Here is a 12554-nt window from a genome sequence, read left to right on the forward strand (position 1 = left end):
GTTGGGACTACTGGCTACATGTACAGAAAAAGATAAAATCACCTCCCCCTATCATTTCACACTATATATAAAAATAAATTCCAGAAGGACTGAAGTCCTAAGTGTATAAAGCAAATGTAAAATCTTTTCAAAAGACAATATAGGTGAATTTCTGCTTCTGGTCATCATACATTATAAACAATTAGAAAACAGGACAAAATATATGAATCAACTGTTTTCTGACATCAAACAACAAGCAGTGAAGGACTGTAATGTCTGAGAGAAAGGAAACAAATGAAGTGGGGTCTTATAATTACTTTGGCTTTCTGCTTGGAGGCACCCTCTGGACTCTGCTACAGGGGAAGGAATTCAAACAGAGCATGGCACTCCTATTCAATTGAGAAGACAGAGACAGAATTCAGAGAGGCTAAGGGGACTGGAGTTTGCAGGGCACAATACAGGAGAGGAAGGAGCTTTGCACAGAAAAATCCCTAGAAATATGTATAGGTATCCTCTTCAGTCTTTATTTGCAACTAACTTGTGCATAGAGTGAGACTCAAAGAGGCTGGATTAAGGACCAACTACCAGGGAAATAACAACTCCAGGAAGCAATAAGTGGAATAATTCCATACAGAGAGCAATAAGTGGAACAATTCTCTCACAGAGAGCTGGGAGATGTCGGAATTCTAACAGGCAGAGTGAAGAGAATTTATTGAACCCTGAGGCCATTCAGTAGATACCCCAGAAGGAACACAGTGTGATATTAAAGCTAAAGTAGCCCTAGCATAAAGACTATTCTAGACCCACCCTAACAAATTTTAAAAACATGCTTCAAATGGTTCACAGGTTACTTAGTTGGCTGCCAAAACAAAACTTAACTCTCTTTAAAAGAAGACAACAAAATCCAGTCACTAAACAATGTCTAGCATCCAATAAAAATTACTAGGCATGTGAAAATGTGATCTAGAACCATGAGAAAAATGAGTCAATACAACAGAAACAACAAAGATGATAAAACTATTATAGAACAATTTAAACAGTTATTTTTAAAAAGTAAAGGATTTAATGGGAATATAATGACCTATGGAATATATAAAAAGAACCAAATACAACTTCTGAAAATGAAAAATACACATTTGAAATGAAAATTTCATTAGATGAGATTAATATCAGAATAGACACCAAAGAAGATAAAAATAGGCAAACATGAAGACATAAGATTTGAATACATAGAATAGCAGCAAAGTGAAGCAGAAAGAAAAAAAACCTTTAAAAAAAATGAACAGACTCTTAGTGACCTGTGAACAATATCAAGCAGTCTAACACATCTATACATGGAAACAAATAAGGAAGAGGAGGAGGGACTTTTTGGGAGAAATAATGATCCAAAACATCCCAGATTTGATGAAAAGCGTCCACCCATACATAGAAGAATCTCAAAAACCCCAAACAGAATAAGCATAAATAAATCATACTTAAATAGCTGAAAACAAGTAATGAGGCAACTATTTATTTATTTATTTATTTATTTAAAAGGCACACTACAACATTACATATAGAGATGACAAAGATAGTAGTTAACGCTGACTTCCAGTCAGAAACAAGTGATCAAGAAGAAAATGCATTAATATCTTTGAATGCTGAAAGAAAAAAATTTCAATTTCTAATTCTACATCCAACAAAGTAATCTTCAAAACTGTTTGTCCGAATGTGTCTTTATTTTACTTTAATTTTGAAGGTTACCTTTGCTGGATATAGAATTATACATTGATCTTTTTTTCTTTCACCATTTCAGAGAATATGTCACTAGCAGACCTTCGCATCAAGAAATGGTAAAAGTTCTACAGCTGAAGGAATATGACACTAAACGGAAATCTGATTAACACAAAGGAGGGAAGAGAGGTAGAAAAGGCAAATAGGTTGATAAATATAAGCCTTCCCTTTTCTTGTTTTTTAAAATATTTCTTTAAAAGATACTTGACATTTTAAAGCAGAATTTGAAGTTTATAACACATACAGAAGTAAATTATATGATAACAATTGCACAAAGCACATGAAGAGGTAAAGGAAGTATGGTATTGAACTATGTATTATGCATACACAATGTATGATTCTTACATTGTACCTAAAATAGTTTAATATCACTAGAAGCCAGACTGTGATAAGTAAGATGCACCAAAAAAACCCCTAGAACATGACAAAAAATAAAACGAAGAAGTGTTGTTAGTCAATATAGAGTAGAATAATAAAAATACTTAAATGAAAAGAAGACAGGAGAGAGGAACAAAAGAACAATGAATATTGAACAAAAAGAAAACAAATAGTAAGATGGCAGACTTAAACCTAACCATATCAATAATTAAATATAAATGGTCTAAACACTAAAAGGCAGAGATGGTCATACTGGATTAAAAAGCAAGATAAAATTATATGCTATTTAAGAAAGACTTTAAATATAAAAACACATATAGGTTAAAAGTAAAAAAAGAAAAATATATATCATTCAAATACACATAAGAAACCTGAAGTAGCTACATTAATATCATACAATGTAGAGAATATTATTGCAGATAAACAAGAACATTACATAATGATGAAAGGATCACTCCATCAGGAAGACATAAGGCACTTAATAACACAGATTCAAAATGCATGAAACAAAAATTAACTTAACTAAAAGGAGAAATAGATAAAATTACAATCATAGTTGGAGCTTTCTATATTCCTCTCTCAATAATTGATAATATAAGAAAACAGAATATCAGTAAGGATACAGAGAACTTGAACAGTATTATCAGCCATCTTGACATAATTGACAGAGAAGATTACATTTAATAATAGAAGAATACACAGTCTTTTCTTTTTAAAAAAAATTTATTTATTTGAGACAGAGTGTGCACATGCACGTGTGAGTAGGGGGAGGGGGAAGTGGGGGGAGAGGGAAAGGGAGAGAATCCCAAGCAGATTCCACACTGAGTGGGGAGCCAGGCCTGGGGCTGGATCCCATGACCCTGAGACCATGACCTGAGCCAAAACCAAGAGTCCAATGCTTAACCAACTGAGCCACCCAGGTGCCCCAGAATCAGTCTTTTCAAGTGCATATGGATCATTCACCAAAATAAACTATTGATGTTATTTAACACAAGTCTCAATAAATTTTAAAGGATTGAAATCATAGATGTTTTCCAACCACAAAATATTAAATTAAAAATCAATAACAATAATATATCTATTCACAAATATTTGGAAATTAAGTAATACAGTTTTAAATAATCCATGAGTAAAGAAGAAATCGCAAAAAAATTAGATAATGTGTTGAACTGAAAAATAATGGAAATGTAACATACTAAATTATTGGTACACAGCTAATGTGGAGTGGAGTGCACCTAAATGGTGCTTAGGAAAACTAAGAGCTTTCAATGCATATATTTAGAAAAGAAAGTCTAAAGTCAGTGATCTAGGCTACCACCTTAAGAAGCTAGAAAAAGAAGAGCAAATTAAACCCAAAGGAAGAAGAAGGAAGGAAATAATAGAAATAAGAGTGGAAATCAATAAAATTAAAAATGGACAAATAGTTTTACCTGGCTGGCTCAGTCGGGAGAGCATGCAACTCTTGACCTCAGGGTCATAAGTTTGAGCTCCACGTTGGGTGTAGAGATTAATTTAAAAAAAAAAATAAGTAAACTTAAAAAAATGGACAAATAATAGAGAAAGTCAACAAAATCAAAACCAGATTCTTTGAAAACCTCAATAAAACCTATAAACTCATAGTTAAACTGATCACAAAAAAAGAATGATGACATAATTACCAACATTAGGTATAAAAAAGGAGTCATCATTAAAGATTCTATAGACATTAAAAGAATAATAAGGAAATATAAAAACTTTGATGTCAAGAAGTCTGAAAGTATAAATGAACTGGACAAACTCCTTGAAAAATACAAAGCATCAAAACTGACCCAGGAAAAAATAAAAAGTCTGAATAGTCCTCCATCTGCTTTTGAAATTTTTGTTAACTAATACCTTCTAAAACTTCTAACAAAGAAAATTCCAAACCAAGGTGGCTTCATTGGGAACCTTCTCTCAAAAACTTAAGGAAGAAATCATTCATAAGTATACATAAATTCTTTCAGAAAATAGAGAAGGAGGGAATACTTCCAACTCATTTTATGAGGCTAATATATTAACCTGTTAAATGAAACCGGACAAAGACGTTACAAGAAAACTCCAGACTGCTATCCCTCATTAACATAGATGTATAAGTCTTCAACAAAATATTACCAAATTCACTCCAACAATAGATGACCAAGTGAGGTTTACCCCAGAAATGAGAGGTTGGTTTATCATTTCAAAATTAAACAATGTAATTAACTGTATTAACAGAATAGAAGAGACCATATGACCATCTTAATAGATGCAAAAAGAAGCTTTGACAAAATTAATCATTCATTCATGAAAAGAAAATTCTCAGCAATCTGGGACTATAAAGGAACTTCTTCAACCCAATAAAGGGCATCTGAAGAAGCTATAGCTACATCACACTTAATCATGAAAGATGGGAAGCTTTCATCCTAAGATCAGGAATAACAAGGTGCCCATTCTTACCACTTCTTTTCAACATTGCATTGAATATCTTAGTCAATTGGAGTATAGTTGACACATCATGTTACATTAGTTTCAGGTATGCAACATAGTGATTCCACACCTCTATATGTCGTGCTATGCTCATCACAAGTGTAGCTAGTCTGCTAGCATGCAATGCTATTATGATACACCATTGACTATATTCTCTATGCTGTACCTTTCATTCCATAACTGGAAGTCTGTATCTCCCACTTCTCTTCATTTGTTTTGCCCATTTCCCCTTCTCTTCTGGAGAAAATGAAATTTTAAAATTAGACAGCTTGTATAGAAAGAAGAAATATTTCTTTCTTCAAAGATGACATATAGTGTACATTTAAAAAATCCTAAGGAATGTCCAAAAGCCTTCTAGAAATAATAAGTAAATTTAGTAAAGCCTCAGAGTTCAATCTCAATGTAAAACAAAACAAAACAAAAAATCCCAGGTTTTCTCTGAACACTAGCAGCAAAGAATTGAAAAGAAAAAAATTTTAAATTGATACTAGCACCTAAAACCATGAAATTATATAGGCCTAACTTTAACAAAAGATTTGCAAGACCTTATACTTAAAACTACAAAAAAAGTTTTTTTTAAGTTTTTCTTTTTCTTTTTTTAAGATTTTTAAAATTTATTTATTTGACAGAGAGAGACACAGAGAGAGAGGGAACACAAGCAGGAAGAGTGGGAGAGGGAGAACAGGCTTCCCGCGGAGCGGGGAGCCCAATGTGGGGCTTGATCCCAGGACCCTGGGATCATGACCTGAGCCGAAGGCAGACGCTTAACAACTGAGCCACCCAGATGCCCCAAAAAGTTGCTGAGACAAATTAAAGAAGATCTAAGTAAGTGGAGAAGTGGAATATGTCTCATTCCATGTTCATAAATTGGAAACTTAATATTGCTAAAATGTCAATTCTCTTCAGGTGGATCTACAGATTCAAAACAATCCCAATAGAAATGTCAGTAGGCTTTTTTTGCTTGGGTTGAAGTTGACAAGTGATTCTAAAATTTATATAGAAGTATGAAGACCTAGAACATCCAGAATGATTTTGAAAAAAAGATGAGAAAAGTTGTAGGACTTTCCTATAGGATATCGCGACTTTTGGTAAAACTATAGTAATTAAGACCATGGGGTGCTGGTGTCAGGACAGATCAGTAGATATAGATTCTGAAGTGTACATCAGAACAGAGGTCCAGGGGCTCCTGGGTGGCTCAGTCGGTTAACCGTCTGCCTTCGGCTCAGGTCATGATCCCAGAGTTCCAGGATGGAGCCCCACATCAGGCTCCCTGCTCAGCAGGGAGTCTGCTTCTCCCTCTGCCCCTCACCCTGCTCATGCTCTCTCTCTCTCATTCCCTCTGTCTCTCTCTCAAATAAATAAATAAAATCATTTAAAAAAAAAAAAAAAAGAGGGTGCTTGGGTGGCTCAGTTGGTTAAGCGACTGCCTTCGGCTCAGGTCATGATCCTGGAGTCCCAGGATCGAGTCCCGCATCGGGCTCTCTGCACAGCAGGGAGTCTGCTTCTCCCTTTGACCCTCCCCCATCTCATGCTCTTTCTCTCTCTCATTGTCTCTCTCAAATAAATAAATAAAATCTTTAAAAAAAAAAAAAAAGAACAGAGGTCCAGAAATAGACCCTCACTTACATGGTTACTTGATTTTTGACACCACGGTTAAGGTTATTTGATTGGGAAAATGACAGTCTTTACAGGAAATGGTGACAGAACACTTGGACATCCGTATGAAAAAAATGAGCTTTAACCCTTACCTCACAACCTACACAAAAATTCACTTGAAACAGATTAATAGACCTAAACATAAACTGTAAAATTATAAAACTTCTAGAAGTAAATATAGGAGAAAATCTTTGTGAACTTGAGGTAGGCAAAGATGTGTTAGACAAGACACATTTTTTTGTAGAAAAAGAAATTTAAGTAAATTAGACTTTATCAAAATGAAAAAACTTCTGCTCTCTGAAAGACACTGTTTAGAAAATAAAAATCCAAGACATAAACTGAGAGAAAATATTCCTTTTTTTTAAGTAAGTTCCACACCCAGCATGGAGCCCACCATGAGGCTTGAACTCACGACCCTCATTTCAAGAATGAGCTGAGATTAAAAGTTGAACACTCAATTGACTAAGCCACCCAGGAACCCCCAGAAAATATTCTTAATACACATTTCTTACAAAGGACTCAATAATAAGAAAGAGAAAGGAAAATGTATATATGTGACCAAGACTTGTACACAAATGTTCATAGCAGCTTTATTCATAATAGCCCCAAACTGGAAATAACCTAAGTGTCTAACAAAGATAAATGAAATACACACACACACACACACACACACACACACACACACACTATGGTATATCCATACAATTGAATACTATTTAGCAATAAAAGGGATGAACTCCAGTACGCGTGATAGTGTGGATGAACCTCAAAACCATTATATTGGGCAAAAGAAGCCAGAGAAATATGCCATATTATTCCATTTAAATAAAATTTAGAAAAGGTAAATCTCATCTATAGTGACAAAAAGCAGATTAGTCATTGCCTGGGGTCAAAGGGTAGGAAGGCAGAATGTCTGGGCAGGGGTGAGGGAACATTCTATATATTGTGTGGAAGGCATGGTTACAAGGTTGCATACATATATCAAAGCATCAGATTCTACATTTAGAATGGGTGCATTTTGGGGCACCTGCGTGGCTCAGTCGGCTAAGTCCAGACTCTTGGTTTCAACTCAAGCCATGATCTCAGGGTCATGAGATCGAGCCCCACATCTGGCTCTGTGCTCAGTACGGAACTTGCTTCAGATTCTCTTTCCCTCTCCCTCCTGCTCACTCCCTCTCAAATAAATAAATAAATAAATAAATAAATAAAATCTTAAAAAATAGAATGGTGCATTTTATTGCGTGTAAATTATGCCTCAATCAATTTGAATTAAGAAAAAAATATAGGAAAATATTTTTATGTCATTGAGGATAGAGAAAGATTTTTTGAATAAAATGTAAAAATTACAAACCACAAAGGAAAAGGAGAATTCTATTACATTAAAATTCAAAACCTCTGCACATCAAAAGACACCACCAGCAATGTTTAAAAAGAAAAAAAAAACAGTCCACAGACTGGAAGAAGATATTTATAACCCATATAACTGAAAAAAGATTAGTATCCAAAGTATTTCACAAACTGTTACAAATCAATAAGAAAATTACAAATAATCTAATAGAAAAATGGCCAGGATATCATCAGGTAAATCCTAGGTGAGAAAAACTGGATAGTCCAGGGCGCCTGGGTGGCTCAGATGGTTGAGTATCTGCCTTCGGCTTGGGTCGTGATCCCGGGGTCCTGGGATCGAGTCCCGCGTCGGGCTCCCTGCTCCATGGGAAGCCTGTTTCTCCCTCTCCCTCTGTCTGCCACTCCACCCCTGCTTGTGCTCTCTCTCTGTGTCAAATGAATAAAATCTTAAAAAAAAAAAAAAAAAGAAAGAAAAACTGGATAGTCCATAAACCTGTGAAGAGATATTCAAGCTCTCTACTAAATAGGAAATTATAAATAAGAATGGCAAAATGTGATCATCGGATAGCACCAACTGTTGGCAAGGACGTGGGGAAATGGGAACAGCTTTGTGTTCCCATTTGGAGTGTATCTTCCTAGAGCAATTTGGAGATGAGTTTGGCAAGAGTAGGAAAGTTTAAGGTGCGTTTCCCATCACCTGCCAGTTCCCCAATTCACTGAATACCCCAGAGTCTTCAAGTCCAGGTGCAAAAGGAAACATTAAAATCCATTGATCCCAGCATTGTTTCTTAGTCCCAAAGTGCGAATGTCATAGATTTCCATTACTTGAACAATGGGTAAATAAAACGTAGTATCGTCATATAATGGAATAAAGCCAGTCATTAAAACAAATAACCTGGATCTATATATGTCAACATGACAAGATCTAGAAAGTATATATATCTTTATATTAAATATCCATATTTAGAGAGAGAAAGCAAAAAAGCAAGCTACAAAAAGATACCTACTGCCCAGAAAGGGAGGTGCTTCGCAGGACCCTAAGGGAGGGGTCCCCACTTTATGGAGATGGAAGGGGGCAGTGTTGGGGTAAAGAGCTGCAAACTGCCTGCAGCTAAGACATCTCCCAGACTCTAGGACTCTCCAAGAGACCCAAATACAAACTTTCTATCAGCAGTACAGGTCTTCTGACTGTGTGGGATGCTGCTGGCCGTCCCTGTCACCCTTGGCGATAAGATATGAACAATTGCTGGAAAGCATTGTGATCCCACAGCCTGAGCGCTGCAGAATTCAAGATGAGCGGGCCCCCAGGGGCTCCAGCTCCAGCCCACATCATAACTTGCCTTGTTTTTCTTCTCCACTACCATTACACTCACTTTGGCTCCACGGGCTCGCTTTGAGGTTTGGCATTTTCACATTTTTAATATAAACTCAGATGCTTAAGACAGCAACTTCAAATCCTTTAAAAAAGAAAAGAAAAGAAAGAAAAAGACACCTCCAAAATCTACTTCCTAATTTTCCACCTGCCCTTTGTGTCCAAAAAGGACACCCACGTAAGAGTAGCTTGTAGGTTATAACCTCTTTCCTGAATGAAGAAAGCAAACCCTTGCTTCCTCTTTCTCATGCACGCCAACCTCCTTAATCCCAAACTGGCACACTTATAAAACCCTGCTGTGATTTTCACCTTGTGACTTCCGATCCCCTGCTTGTTACTGGCTGGGGTGCGGGAAGGTGGGAGGTAGATGTGTCTGAGGTTTGTCTCTGACCATGACCCTACTTGAGTCTGTCTTTGTCTGTCTTCCATGGGGAGTTTAAAAAAACATTAGTATCCGAGCTGGACAAGGTCAATGAAACTGAGGAAGGCTCTTTTTGTATGAATTAGAGAACACTGGTGGGAACCGCTTCCCTGCCTTCCTGCAAGAGTCTAATATGCTCCTTTTGTCCTTCTGACCCTCCACCCCAACCTGGCTCTCTGCCCTCGGGGCTGGCCTGTGAGGGCCACAGGAATGGGGGGGCCTTTGCCTCTGGTTTCTGGTTGGGGCCAGCCCCTGGGATCCTCCTGCTCAAGACTGGAATGAGAGAGGAGAATGGGGAGGGCATTTATCCCCTCCGGGGCCACCCTCGTTGAAGGTCACTGCCCAGTCAATCACACAGCCCTTGTTTTCCTGCATGCTCACACCAGACTCTTGTGACAACATCCTAAAAGTGAAACAAACCTGCACTGCAATTTCCTTAGCAATCTCTCCCCCTTCTCTCTCTGTATTAGGGAAAAAACCTCAGTCCTTCCCCCTCCTGTGTCTCTCTCCTGTGCTTTTACACAGAACACTTCACTGCTGACACTTCCAATCACCAAATGTGTGTGTGTGTGTGTGTGTGTGTGTGTCAGCAGGCGGGGGAGGGGGCGTTGAGGGTCCCCCACACCAAGCAATCCTGCAACACCCGCTGGGTGTCCTACAATTGAACTCCATTCTGACACTTTCTACCTGGAGAGAGCACCCGATCCCAGAGGTGAAGGGCTCAGTCCCACAAGGCTGCCCCCCACTTCAGGTGCTAATCACAAGTCCAGGTAGCCACCTGTGCATCGGACCCATCAGCTATAAATCAGAAGTTCCCGTGACCACCCCCCCCACCTTGGATTTGATTAATTTACTAGAACGGCTCACAGAACTCAGGAAAACAGTTCCTTAACAATTATTACCCAGTTTATAAAAGCCTGATATGATAAAGGACCCGATGAACAGCCAGACAAAGAGTTATATGGGGTGAGGTCTGCGAGGGTCCCCGTGGAGTTGGGGTGTGCCACCCTCCCAGTACACAGATGTGTTCACCAACCTGGAAGCCCTCCAAACGCTGTACTTTTGGGGATTTTTATGGAAGCTTCATCACATAGGCACGATCCATCATTAACTCCATTTTCAAAGATTGGGGGGTGAGGTGGGGCTGAAAAATGCCAAATTTCTGACCATGGCTTGGTCTTCCCGGTGACCAGCCCTCATCTGGGAGACCACCCGGAGTTGCCTCATTAGAACAAAGACACCCCATCACCCAGGAGATTCCCAGGGTATCCAGAGCCCTGCGCCAGGAACTGAGAGGGCAGAGACCCACTTGTATCTTGTATTATCGGACTATTTCCGTCTCCCTCTGCTCATTCATTCACAGCGTCTGTTTATGCAGTACCTACGATGCACCAGGCATGGCAGGTGGGGGGGGGGTGTGTGTGCATGGCAGCGAGGAGCTGGGCGCAGTCCTGCCTCCAAGGAGCATGCGGTGTGCGGGATGCAGAGCTGGAGAGGAGCGTTTCTGACCGCCTGACCATCTGAAAGCTGGCCTCTGCGTCTTTCTCTACCGCAGAGTGAGGACTAAATGAGAAAAGTGACTGCCGATCACTCGGCATTCCTGAGTGATATCAGTCACTTGGGATTTCCCGAGCACTGGCCTCCCACAAACCCTGTGTCAAGGGCCTTGGCATGGGGACAGGTGCACGAGTTGGGGGACAACCCCTTCCCTGGCTTCGTAAAGATTATCGTCCATTGGGGGACATCAGGTGAGCGAGGCCGTCTGATGGGGAAGGGTTTCTGAGGGATTTCCAGGGAGAGAAGGGAAGGCCACAGAGGAGAGATTTCACTGACGCTCTTGGCACACAGGAAGAGGCTCCTTTAGGGAAAGGCCATGAAAGTGGCTTTAGAAAATATGACACACTACTGCTGGACTCCAGACTCATCCAGTGATGAATCAGTTCCCAATTAGGTGTTCAGCTGCCAGGAAATCACCACCTGTTTCCCCAGGAGCCTTGGGAGCAGCTCCATTCCAAGGACCTGTGAGCAGGCCCAGGACTGAAGGACGCAGGCTGCCTGGTGCCTTTGTGGGAGAGCTCCATCCCCTCTTCCTTCCCATTAAAACCAACAGAACCCATAATCACAAACCAATAATCCCCCTATACCCTGTCACCTTGGTCCCTGCGGCTAGCCTGGCAAGGACCCTGCCCTGAGGGCTCCCTGCCTGCAGCCGGCCTGAAACCAGCATTGAAGGTGCAGAAAGACCCCCACAGGGAGGGGATGATCCCATCCAGCGGAGCTGCTCAGCCGGGCCCTGAGGCTGAGGGGAGTTTGGAGAGGGGGCCGTGATGATGTGGATGGTGTGCACAGCGAGTATTAGCGGTGTCCCGGGTGCTGTGCTAAGGGCCCCACGTGAACCATGTCACTCGGTCCTCCCAGAGCCCTGTGGGGTAGACATCACCATCCCCACTTACAGGGGAGGAAACCAAAGGTGAAATGGGTAAGCGACCTGCCCCGCAGGGACCCGGGAATGGGTATTTGTGCCCCGGTGCAGGACAGGCTTGAGAGCAGGAGGGCACTGCATGGGGGACAGCCACGGGGTGTCAAGGGGTGGGGCAGCACAGAGCAGGTTTGGGGAGAGGCAGGAAGTCAGTTGGGCTAGAGCAGAGGCCTGGTGAGGGGTGTTGAGAGAAAGGGGAAGCCCCATGATCAGCGCTTCCTGGGGCAGGCGGAGAGGTCAGGGCCCGAGGGTGAGACCAGAGGCGGAGGCGGGAGGGTGGGGGTGAGGACAGCCCCTCAGGCTAGGGTGCTTCAGGCAGAAGCACAACCCCCAACATCCCCTTTTCATTCACATAAAGCTGGGTTTGTTTCCATTTATCTGCTAGACTTTTCAGCCAAGATGCTGTTAGAAAAACATATTGCTCTAATTTAACCCACATGTGCATCCCCAGGACAGAGTCTAAAAGAAAACGTCAGGTCCTGAGTCCTTGGCCTTGTGGATGTGGCAGGGAAGGCCCTGGCCTCAGGACAGGCCCTGACCCTCGTTTCAGACACCTTCCTAAAGTGAGTCCCCACCCCACCTGTGTCCCGGGGCAGGCAGGAGAGGGTGTCCCGAGAAAGGAGGCTGGCAAGGTACCTTCTGCGGCCTGCTTCCTCTACAGCTGT

This window comes from Halichoerus grypus, chromosome 15 (assembly GCF_964656455.1).
Source record: "Halichoerus grypus chromosome 15, mHalGry1.hap1.1, whole genome shotgun sequence".
Classification (NCBI taxonomy): domain Eukaryota; kingdom Metazoa; phylum Chordata; class Mammalia; order Carnivora; family Phocidae; genus Halichoerus; species Halichoerus grypus.